The 12,993-nt window shown below is 41.8% G+C and overlaps 1 long non-coding RNA gene across 2 annotated transcripts in view; it reads right to left on the minus strand.

Moving 5' to 3' along the window:
- Nucleotides 1–12,993, minus strand: part of LOC121671793 — a 31,629-nt gene that overhangs the window by 18,065 nt on the left and 571 nt on the right. Inside the window, exons 2-3 of one of the 2 annotated variants that reach the window (XR_006018608.1) lie at nucleotides 8,766–8,849; nucleotides 6,515–6,603 (exon numbers count right to left, since the gene is read on the minus strand). This is a non-coding gene — a long non-coding RNA (uncharacterized LOC121671793). The remainder of the gene's footprint in view (nucleotides 1–6,514; nucleotides 6,604–8,765; nucleotides 8,850–12,993) is intronic. The other variant, XR_006018609.1, reaches the window with a different exon arrangement.

Raw genomic sequence — 12,993 nt, forward strand, 5'->3', positions numbered from 1 at the left:
CATAATGTAAACATGTCTGTAACAGATAATTCAAAAATTATTGGTTTTCTCTTCTTTGTTTTATAACAAAACACTGGAATTTGTTCAAGATCCAAATTTTTTCATACTTGTGTTAGAGACTAGAGAAAAGCAGAAAGAATATGTTACATTTTATTTTTAAACACAAATGGATCTTGCATTATGAATCCTGATTTCTAATTAATCACTGGAAATTTTGCAGCAATAGAAACAGTAGTAACATTCTTATATGAGCCACTGGGAATAAATCATTAGAAATTAAAAATGCAGTTGTGGTAAAAGGCAATGAACACAATATGGAAAAAGCACAGATAAAATTCCAAGATGCATTTTGAGCTGCCTCTGGGCCACACATTGATTTCTATGACCTGAAAACCTGATAAAATGGGCTTTTGTTTGTATGTTTGTTTGTTTCATGCTTTTCCAAAACTGATGAAGATTTACCAAAAAAGCAGGCTAAATGCAATTTTTTCCCAAGGAACCAGTGTTAAAACATGTCCTTGTACCCATGAAGAGCTCAGTGAAACAGCAAGATGCCGTACTAACCCATCCCTTAACCTCTGTGGATGTGTCAAAATCCTGGAAGCTTAGTCTGGTAAGAATATAAACCAATTATGGAAATATTGCAGACAAACTTCTTGCTGGAGTGCAATCCCATCTCCCTGAAATAACAAAACTGTGGGGTCCTTTCTCCCCTAATCCTTGTCTCAGTCCAAGAGAGTTGCATTCTAGTCTGTAGAGTCAGTAGAGTACAACACCCTGTCAGGTTTGGGAAGACAGGGAAACCCAGACCCTAACAGAGTGCAAAAGTGCTGCTAACTTCAGCAAGGCTTGGATTTCACCCACTGGAGTGAAAGGCCTTTCTTTCCCTTGCTCAGAATCCCTGCTGCCACCAAGGCTGAGTCCAGCTCCTCGGTCTCCCCAAAGCACAGTGCCATTATCACCGCATTAAGAACAAAAACTGACAGTGTCAATTACTTCTGGGAAAAGATAATAAGGGTCTTTTTAAAGCCTTAGAGCTGTTTGATCATAGCCCATTTTTAGATCCTAGTCTGAGGCTGCTTTGTTTATGTTCTCTTTGGCCACTGAAGACTGACTTTTGGTAGAAATTTGAGTTCCCTTGAAGCTATCATGTTACAATTAGTATTCAGACATGTAAACCAAAAAAATAAGACTAAATGAAATCATATTTGAGAGACATTTCGAAGCTTTCGAAGAGAAGTATAAATAATCAAATGACTTTGCAATCTCTAGTTAGATTGATCTTGTTTTACAGCTGCTGAACCTGAAAGGAGGTTTAAGCAAATTAGTCCTGGAAACAGAACAAAATATTATGATAGCACTGCAAACTTCTGCATCCACTCTCTGATCAGCTACTATGGCCCCATGATTGGTGTTTATTATCGCATTTGTCAGCGTTTCCATTATAAACACTCAAGTGTGGAGGGTTTATAACTCAGCTATAAAAATTCCCTCTAGGATGAAACTTGATAAGTGAAGTCCAACAACACTTTTTTTTTTCTTTTACAAACTTTAAAATAAATTAGTTTTTGAAGTCATGGAGGTACTAAGCAAAAGTAGTGGAAAAGCGGCTTTGATTTCGTTTTCAGATCAGTGATTCTTCTCAAAGACAAGTTCTATATGACCCTTCTGGTCCTTTCAATTAACTTGGACTTCTGTTTTTTGGTGGTTTTTTTAATTAAAAATAGCTAAAACACTGAAGCTTAAAATGTGACTTCTGTGCATGCTGAGTCCCTGTTTTCATAGGAATTTGTTGTTTTACTAGGCTTGAATGCTACTTATCTGCAACAACGACAGCCAAGCTTTTCCCAGTAATACAACAGAATAGTTACAAGGATGGATAGGTGTGCTGGTTATGCTCTTTTTTTAGTACAGTAAATTGTTGCTTATTCTAAAAATTTGGTAAATATAATCAGTTCAAATTATTTGCTCTTAAACTTAGCTCAAAAAAATGCTTGTTTTAGAGACTGAGATGAACTTCTGTCACAGCAATGTATCCAGAATAAAAGAATTGACAGAATAAAAATATTCAATTGCAATTGCCTAGCATTCTAGCTTTTTAAGGAGTGCAGCTCAGATATTATTTTAAAAATTGTGTTTCATCCAAATTTTGCTTTTCCCCTTCTCTGTCCTAGTTTCAGTGTTTACCTTTTGTCTGTCTGGCACTAAATTTTAAGCCCTTGAATTTTTCACAGCTACTACTCACTCTGCTGATCACCAGCTACAGTCCAGTTCAGTGGTCGTTACATACCTGAAATTCCTATTTCTTCAAGGAAGTCAAAATAAGGGAGTAATTCTGTTATCTTTTGTAGCACATTTTCCCACATTAATATATACTTATAAAGACTGTAATATATTCAAATTGTTGTGTGCATTATATTATCTTAGTGTGGCTTTTACTGCTCTCGAAGGCTTCAGTGCCACAGCTGTGCCTCAGACCATGTCCTCCCATGCTGAGGGGTTTTGAATGGTTCCCACACAGAGTTGTTGCACTGCAGAAGGACAGGCTTCACTATTATCACACATGGCTTTATTTCAAACAAGTAATCAGGCACACTGAGATTCTAGGCCTGTTTATGCTTTTGTCATACCTCGGCCATAATTTCAAAAAGAGAGATAAAGAGTATCCTGTTGGTTTTACTGTCTCTCCTTAGCTCTGAAAGCAGAAGGCAGATAATTATTTTCCCTGTGAGTTCCAGTTCCATCTCATCTTGCTCCAAGGCTTACAGGGGATCAAGGACAAGTAGTACATTTTATGATTTTTTTCACAGCAAAGAGGAACTCTGTGAAACTCTTCAACATAAACACGTGCACTGAGAGAATAAGTTAATTCAGATGTTGATATTTCTTTTTATTTCTAGCATTGTTTACTTACTATGCAGTCTTTCATCTTGTTAATGATTCTAACTTCTGAAACTTAGAGTTATCAGGGGGAAGAGTGGTGGCTGTAGAACAAAGGATACAGGAATAGATATAACACAGCAACCACAATTACTCTTTGAACATTTCAGGTTCATGTGGGTTAGATGATGTCTCTGATCTCGCTAAAAGGTAGTTTAGCAAAGACTTTCAAAACAACCAATGATTTAAGATTGTTCATTATTTTGTGTGGCTAAGATGAGATATCATGCAAAGATCCTGATGTCGTTGCTGAAACAAAAGTTGTGACCTGAAGCCATAGCCATTATTTTGGTATTTGGTGAAATGCAGGTGTGCAGCTCCTTCACTCTTCAGCTGTGAGTAGTGATTACAGTGAAATTATTGGTCATATCCAGTGTAGCTGGGAAACTATATTACATTTTACAGTGCCCTGGGTTTTCTACTCAAGGTCTTAGGGGCTTGGCAGAGCTGCTTCCATGTGGAAATGTGTGTAAAAAAGGCACTGGGCATTGCTCCAAGAGCCCTGCATCAGGAAGGGGCCATGCTGTCTCCAAGGGCTGTTTCTGGGTAAAGTGCCATTTGCACCCTAAAAAATATACCAAGAGACTAGAAATATAAAGAAAAGTTTCACTAAACAGAAACCTTTGCAAGTGTAAGGGAAGACTCACTCAACAAAGCCTTGGCACCCTGCTCCAGCCCTAGACCTGGTGGCTCTTTGAATTTGCCTTTTAACCCTCCACTGCTCTGCTCCCCTCCCTCCTGGCAAACAGAAGGCCCTTGCACTACAAAGAATGTCTCCTTTAGAACACATTTATTTGGGAAAGAATGTAAAACCTGATAGAGCTAGATCCAGCCAGAGCTCAGCAGATTTCATGTTGCAAGTGTGCTATACTTTCTATTAGAGCTGGCGCCAGCGATCACTTGCTGCCATTCAGTCCACTCTGTGTGGTTGTATATTTTCTTAATGAGGATCTGAAATCAGCCTCTTTCACTTAACTGACAGTCTGCCAGAATTATGCCATCTTTCCAAATGCAGAGATCATATGATCCATCTGTTGTCTGCAGCCATGCAGGGGAAACATTTTCCAAAGAGAAATGTGGGTTGGCCCCAAAAGTACATAATTATCCAAATGCTGAAGTGTTTCAGATGTTTCAAGGTGCTCTTGGACCTGATCTTGGCCATCGAAGCTCCTATGAAGTCTTTTAGAATAATGTACATAACTAAGTCATTGAGTCTCCAGGAAATTTTCATAGTACAGGAGTAATTTTAAAATTATTTTTAAATAACTTGGAGCTGAATCAGATATTTAGGCCTCAGCAACATCATCTGGGGACATTTGTGAGTACTTACATTCTTAAGTAGTTCACATTTTTGCTGTTAATGTTATCGTATATGATACATTAAGTGACTATGCAGAAAGATGTTTTAATCTATTTTATTAATTTTTTAATTATATGCTAGAACACTGCAGTAACTCTGCAGCATCATTGACTCTCATAACTCTGCAAACTACCAGATGCAAAAGAAGTTGTAGGATGATGAATAATAGTAATGGAGAAAAAAAAAGGGAAAATATGATTGAGAGACTGTAAAATGAAGGGCTATCTCAGATCTTTCTCTGCCTTACATCAAGGCGCGTGGAATTCATTTCATATTACATCTGACTCAGTTTAAATTTTCTTTGCAGATATCTCGAATGTTGCCAACAAATATGATTAAACTGACAGTTTAGGCCCTCATCAGGTGCCACTTCCTTGACATACAGGACTCAAATTTTAACCATGAGCAAATGGAACTTTCTCTGAAGTACTGATAACTGTGCTCGAACTACTAAACAAACCCTTGGTAAGATGGACTTTAGGTCCTATTGCTGCAAACACCTTTACCAGCCCCAAGGTATTAAATTTGGAAGCATGCACCTTTATTCTGTTAGCTGTACTTGGCTTAACAACAGCATAAGTCAGTTCTCACTGTTATATGTTTCAGACATCCAGGAACAGAATAATTTCAGCACCCTCTCCCAGATCACAACTGCCATACCTATGGACTGGACCACATTATGCTGAGGAAGTTCTGTGATGTTAATAGCATGGGGTTTGCCCATGGAGAGAAATAATTTCTACCAAAGCTATAATGAGAACACACAGAATTTTTCATATTTAAAATGTGCAGGCATATCTTCTGAAAGACATAAACCAAACGAAACCAAACCCCAAAAGACCCCAAACAAACAAACAAAACAAAACAAAACCAAAACCAGATAAATTTATCATCTTGTTTTTGAGAGTAGTAGAAACATGAATCTTTAGCGTACCATTGGCCAAATTATTTGAAGGATCCAGTGCATAAGCCAAATATTTGACTGGAGAGCATTTTGGTGTATAAGACCAGTGTTTTTTGCCTTCAAGCTGGAAAGACATGCTAGATACCTGAGACACAGCAAAGGAAAAGTTCTAATGACATCTACTTCAATCCTGCTTCACCCCTACAAAACACAGTTCTTGTGAAGCTATGGGTCATTAGAAATATTTATTGTGAGGGTTTCTGAGCCACTTCCATAGCACATAAGCACCAAATATCACCCCAAAGATGCAGTGGAACCTCAGACATGAAAAGAGAAGACTTTATGCCCAAAGTATTTTCTTTTGCTGAAAACATCCAGTGACACATTTTCAAATGACAGAATGTCGCCAGAGAGATTGGTAATGAGCATGGTGGAAATGCAGGTGACACCATGGAGGTTTCTTAGTGAAAACCTCGGGAAAACACAAACCTATATTGGCTGTGGTTTCTTTCCACTCCATGTATAATGCTATTACTGCCTGCATGGTGCTGCTCTCCTGCATCTGTATGGCAAATGGGGTGATGCCTATCTGCATCACTTGTGGTGCCACAGCTGTTACTGAGGAGCTGCTAATCCATTCCCTTCAATTTTGATGCCCTTACAGTAGCACCTATTCCAGCATGGATTTCACATGCCATTTTCAAATGCTCTTGAGCAAAGTTTAATGTCAACTTTTTGTCATATAATATTTTGCTAACTTTTATGACTTAAGGAGAGGCAGAAATTCTTTTTTCCTCAGTGAACAGTTTGGGAAAGACCTTTGTGAAGAAATACAATGCCTCCCATTCCCATAACCACAGGGAATGAAAAAGCATCTTTCACCTCTGCATGGCAGTGTAGCTTGCTTCTGATATGCATTAGGTCTGTGGGAATATGAAGGGCTGTTTCTTGCAGTAATGGCTGAGTGATTGAATTGCCTTTTTTCCTCCTGTCTATATGCCTTTGGGTTGGCCCCTTACCCTTAATGTGAGCAATTATGAAGTGCTTCCTATCATACATCTGATTTAGCATTAAGAACTTAATTTCCCAACAGTGCATCTAATCTTTAAAGACGGTTATTTTTCTTCTTTTTTGGATGAAATTTCCTACCCACAGTGAATTCTGTGAGGAAATGGTAGGACTTAGACAGTTAACCTGCCAGCTACACTAACAAATCAGATAGTTTGACATCTAGACCGGACTATTAGTTCCTGCAATGAACTGACAACATGAAACCACAGATGGAAGGATTTGGTGTTGCAAAATTTTACCTGCCAAGTTGGAGGCTATGTTGTCGTCTCGGAAGAAACAGCCTGTTCTGGGATGCATCCTCAAGAAGGAGAATGTTGCAGCTGTTTCACTTTTTACAGCAACATGACACAGTGTTATAGGAAAGAAAATACAGAGAGTTATCTTAGTTGATTGAAATTAAGCCAAATGACAGTGTGCCATACCACAGCCACTCAATTACATACGTTGAATGTAGATAAAGTTGTAGTTACCCATAATGGACTTTGGCCAAAAGACAACATCATGAATCTTTCCAAGACACTAAAGGATTTTCACTGACCAAAACTTTAACATGATGGCAGATAACAGCTAGGTTGAAGGTCATTTGGGGATAACAAATATAGATCATAAATGTCACTGTAGATAGAATATGGCTGTAAGCCACTGAAATATAATTGATCAAACTTCTATCTGTTTGGAAGGAATGATGACCATTTTACTGTCAAATAATCCAGATTCAGCAAAAATTCCTGCAGACATACATCACTCAAATTGCTCAAACCTGTGATACAATGATTACAAGGAAGCAGTGCAGTCAGCTCTGTGAGGCTGTAGCTTGTTTTAATACTTGTTTCTTCTAATTAAAATGGATGCTGTAAACACTATGCATTGTTGTAAAGGATTACTAAATGAAGGTATAAATTCACTGTTTTGAATTAAAGCCCTTGCTATATTCCATTGCACATCTTCTACCTTTACATTAATTACAGCCTCTGCTGTTGCCCAGAGCTGCATTAGTCCTTTTGCAAAGCATGAAAAGCAAATACTAACATTAGATCAGACATTAGAAAATATCATAAATTGCTCAAATATGAAGTGAGACATAAACCTGAACATATTTTAGAGTCAGAAGAGTATTTTGTAACTAAGTCTCTGCTCTGACTTTGAAAATCTGGGCCATATCTTACTGCTTAGGTTCCAGTCCATATATGTCCTACTGAGCTCAAAACATCCTTGCACTTACTAAGTCAGCAATGACATTTCTAATATGCAACAAAATGTGGATGTTTTGAAGACTGAAAATTAATTACAACCTTCTTGAAAAGGATTGTTTCTTTAATAATGAAAAATTCCACAAGTTCAGCTAAATATTAGAGAACAATGACTGATGCTTTACTCCAAAGGCAGCCTTTCTTACATCTCTTACACTCTTAGGCTGGACCCATCATAATTTTTTTTTTAATTTAAAGTTTAATTGACCCTTTTTAAGACTTGATCCAAAGCCCACTGAAACAGTCTCCTTGACATCAAAGGATTTTGGACCAAGTCCTTAATGAATGTAAGCACAAATGTTCTAAAAGGAAAAACAAATATTTCTCTGCTTCTGACATGAACTATTTTTAGTGCTGCAAGGTCAGATAGTAGATTTTGGCATGAGAATGTTTGATATAGATATTTTTCAAGGCAGAGGCAGTACAGTATTTTGCATAAATACAAATACAGATGTTTGTTTGGAGGTCAGAGTTCATAAATAGTCAAGTATGTACACAGATACATGAACAGTGAATATGTGCTAATTTACTTTAACAGATCAATAAACTATTACTTCTCTGGAAAATTGCCTTTGGAATTTGGTAACCAAGATTTGTGCTCTAGATCAGCTTCATTGTTGACCTACTATATGATCTCTGGTCAGAAAATAAAACCAGGATGTGAACCTATGGGCAGATCAGTCCTTTGTGAGCAAGGTAACCCAATCATCATCCTATATTCTGGAAGAAAGAAAATGGGATTGGGGCTGTAAAATGAGGAGTAATGATGGATAGCAGATCTTTAGGCATCATAGCTGACAGTCCATAGCCGAAAACAATTATAATCTCCCCAAGCAGAAAGGAATATGTAAACTTGGATCCATGCTGACTGCCTTTTCTGAAAGGAAATACAGCCTGGCAGAGATGGAAATAAACCCCTGCTCCCTTCTAGCAGGGGTAATTAATTTCTTCTAGCTCTTAAGCAGGTGTCCTTAGAAGTAAGGTAATTGTGGAAAGAACAAGAAGGGTGTTCATTTCTGTGAACCTTTCCCCTCCAGGCTCACCTCCTCTGCACAGCTACCTCCAGCCCCTGTGTGGTCTAGGGCCAGGCAGAGGAGGTAGATAGGTTCCAAGTTGGAGACCTGGCATTTAATCAGCCTACCAATCAAAAAAACCCCCATTTCCTTTGCCCAGGAAAACATATGTGTATGTTGGGATGACCTTCCATGCCCTTTCCCTCACACCAGACTTTGCTGCCCACCTGTGTTCATTATGAGTTGTGGTTGCTTCTCATATGACCTTTCTTTTCATCTTCATCTGTGAGATTCCAAGAGCACCTGAAAGCCTAAAGAAAGAAGACCACATACAATAGGAAGCACAGGCAGGATCTTTCCCAGGGTTGCAGACATGGCTAACAGGGTAAAAGCCCACTTCCATGCTGCAATTCTGGCTCTATGGCTCTGTTTCTAATTGCTTGAGCTGCAGAGAATTTGAGTCTACCCATAAGAAGAAGGCTTTATAGAATGCTTTATCCATCACCTGTGCTGGAGGTGCACTCTCTCCCACCTTGGAAGAAAAAAGAATAACTTGTGGCTAAAAGGGCCTGAAGTTTTATGGAGTTTCCATGGGTGAAGTGTACTGAAAGATTGAATATATAGATTTGAGTAATGTGTGGGAGCAGGAAGAATACAAGAAAAAAAATATATTTATATAGCTCAGGAAAGATGGAAGAGATGGAAAAGAAAAAAAATCAAAGAAGCTGAAATAGCCAATAAGCTCCATTATTAATAAAAATAACTATTATCCCCTGGAGTGGGGGATAATATAAGGTTGTTTTACTAAGAGGTCTTTTCAGATTTAGGTGTGAAACCACATAAACAAGACCCAGAGCCATAACTAGGGGCAGAGCTCCACCACAGCATTAGGTATGTTGATCTCCTGTGATGGGAAGGACTGGTCTTGTCTAGGACGCATGAGAGGATACTACTCAGGCTTCCACCGAGGTACTTTGGATCTGCTTAAACAGCCCCATCCACTGCCACCAGCTATTTCTGGAGCTGAATAAAGATTTTGTATAAAAACACGTGTCGTAAATAATTTCAGCTCTTAATTTATTGAGAGACCTGTCTCCTACGTGGGATTGCTAGTTTGCTAATAGGATATAGGTATTTCTCGGCCCTGTGTGGAATCGAGAGCTGGCAAGAGAGGATGGATGCAGGAGATGCCGAATGCCGGTGCGCGGGGGGCGCAGCGCTCCCTGCCGCCGGCCCGGAGGCGGGAAGGATGAGCGACGGGACCGGCCGCGCACTGGGGACACTGGGAACACTGGGAACAACGCTGCCACATCCTTTTACGGCAGCAAGCTGCTAAGACTTTTACATGAAAGGCCCCAGTGACAACGAGCCTAAAAAATAAATAAGAATCATTGTAGTAATTTTGACAACGAAGCTGACACGTTAGAGGAACTCCGTGTTATCCATCTGCTTTCGAGAGCTTCCGAACGAAAGGAGTGTCAAAGCGCCGGCAGCTGGAAACACACCCGTGGGAAGTGTCCTTATGCCTACGGAGGATCCATGGGCCGGATCTCCCCCCAGGACCCAGCAGGGCCGCCCCCCGGGTGGGCAGCGGCGCTGCTGCGGCGTGGGGCCACCTCAGCGAGAAAAAGCACTCGGGGTTCGCTGAAACACGAGCGAACAGACCCGGGAGCGGGCGGGCAGCACCTCGCGGCCGCGGAACTCGGGGGACCCAGCCTGACGGGGCTCGGGCTGCCGCAGGAGCACGGCGGGTGCCCGCCTGGCTCCGCTGAGGCGGCAGCGACTCACCTGGGAGCCGCAGCGGGGCCGGAGGGGAATCGTGCCCTCCGGTGGCCGCCGGCCGCACAGCCTGGCCCGGCCCCGCAGAGCCGCCCCGCAGCCCCAGCCCCGCCGGCGCAGCCGAGCCGCACCGCGCCCACCCACGCCGGGCCCAGGTAGGGAGGACGAATGACGGGAGATACTGTCAGCTTCTCCGCGTCCTCGGTTGTATGAGCTGCCGCGGTGATAGGAAGGAAGGAGACGTGAAAGAAGACGAGAAACAGGTTCTGCTCTCATACCCTTTTTATGTTCATTCTGCCTGTTTGCTGTTGCTGTGCAGAAATTTGTACCAGGGCACAGTGAGAGTTCTCTACCTGTTTCTCGGTGTGCTTTCTACAAGGAGCAAATTACAGCATAAACACCAATGTGGAAAGTTGCTAGGTGCTCCTCATCCCTTTTGAAGGGATATGGTCCTGACCAGGCTTTCACCTAGAATCCATAGGAATTAAAATACCTGGCCACGGAAACTAGTACGGAAACTCCAGTTGATTTCAGTGGTCTTGGAAACATAGAGATGAAATTTCTAAGGAAACACCCAACTGAATGCTTTGGCATCAAAAACATGCAGGCAGGCTGTCTCTAAACGTGCATGTTTGCAACACATTGCTCAATATCCCAAGGAATCACCAGCAGTGAGAGTTTTACCACAGCAAATAGCCTTATCTTTGTGAGATAAATTACATGTGTATGTGCTTGCTGTATGGAGAATACAGAACAGCCTTATCGCAATCCAATTGTAATTGATGTGTATGCACAATGTGTGTAACACATTGGTGATGGGCAGCATTGTAGCTGTAACCACCAGAGCTTGAGCACATTAGTTCTTAAACTTCTGCACTGGTTTATAAACAGGCAGAAAAAATCGGGCCTTTTATTAATTCCTAGAAATCTAGGAAAGAAGCAACCTTCTGACCTACTCCCCTCAAAAGCTTTGATGTTTCTGTCTGGCTAAGGCAGATACTGCTTGTCCCGTCCTGTGAGTGTCTCAGCATGGGTGCCTACAGTTAATGGGTGCCTACAGAAGGGCTGGAACAAAGTTGGGGGCATCCTTTACAGCTATTTCCCTGTGATCAACCATGACCACAATGATCATCACAGACCAAATTACTCCTCATTTCTTCCTCCCAGGAGTCTGTCATTTATTTAGCTCTGTGCTCACAGGCATACCTGTAATCTACATGGTTGCTTTACCAGCATTATAACTTACTGCACAGGTGACAAAATACTGGAGCGCTCTGGGTCCTGCCAGTGCTCCATGTAAGAGCTCATTCCACGACACATATTTTCCTGAGCTGAGGCTCAGGGAAGCTTGCAGGAATGGACCTGGAAGTATCTCTAGAAAGGCCCTGAATCTGTTTGCAGTTTTGCTTGCTACCACCAAAGAGTGAAACACGGTTGAGATTCTGCACAAGGAGCCAGGAGACTTCTTACCCAAGCCATGCCTATGCATAGAGGAAAACAGGACATGGCATCTTTTATCCCATGCTCCAGAGTGGTCTGCAGGACTACCTTAGTGGCTTAGTAGAGGTTCAAAATAGATGGCTTAATACTGCATAACTAAAATACAATTATTATTTATGTGTGAAAAGCAAAGGCTCCACCTCAATTCCCATCAAAACTGTAGATTTCAAAATAAACCAGAATTGATTTTCTTTAATCTCTGCACAGACTTCCACCCTCTTCCCTCCTGACATATATATGTATTCACACTGCAAAAGATCAAGAGTACATGCATGCACACACAAACACATCCTCACCAGTATGACTTTCTCTCTCACACAGACCCCCAGACATGACTCTAACACATCCACCCTCCTCCCGACAAAGCTTCACACACCCCAGCACTAAGCAGAGTTGCTGCCTGTCAGCAGGCCTGGGCAATCCAGGCAGGCTCCCACACCCAGCCCAGTGCAAGTCCCCCAGGATAGATCGTTGCCACCACAGCTCGTCTGGCCCCTGCACTCCCATGTGGGTCTTGGCAGTAACATCATGGGCTTAGCTGCCTTTGCCCCTGAGCCCATAATTTGTGAGTCAGAAATAAAACAAAAGCCAAAACGAAGATGATGGGGGGCTTTTGCGCAGTCCTGGTTCATATAGCAGTGTGCAGGTCCCAGATAGCACCACATGAGTCCAGCTAAACACTGCTGGTTGATTTTGCTGCAGTTTACATAAAGAGTAGCTGACACTAAGCCCAGCTATCTGCTATGGTCAACCCCACTCCCCTCTCCTCAACTCCCTCCCTACATTTCTCCATGTTCTCCATTTTTACAAACCATGTAATACTGCATCTCCACCTGTCCTTGACTCTTCCACACACCCTGCTCTACATACCCTTCTCCTGCCCCCTGGCAAGCAGGTGATGTCCTGCAACCCATTCAAAGTTCAGGTGACCCAGACAAATTGTGCGTCCTGTGAAATCAGCTCGGGAGGCGCTGCCCCTCCCTCCTTTCAGGCAGCATCCCGTTCCCAGCAAGGTAACAGCTATCCAGGTTTGGGTTTGTGTTTTGATGTTGTTTCCCATGAGAAGAATGGTAGAGGCAGGGAGGGAATGGTAGAGGCAGGGAGGGAAGAAGGGAAGGAGGGAAGGAGGGAAGGAGGGAGGGAGGGAGGGAGGGAGGAAGGAAGGAAGGAAGGAAG

Source organism: Corvus kubaryi, unplaced genomic scaffold, assembly GCF_017639235.1.
Source record: "Corvus kubaryi isolate FWS band 111438036 unplaced genomic scaffold, C.kubaryi_AGA036_p1.0 37398, whole genome shotgun sequence".
NCBI classification, from domain to species: Eukaryota; Metazoa; Chordata; class Aves; order Passeriformes; family Corvidae; genus Corvus; species Corvus kubaryi.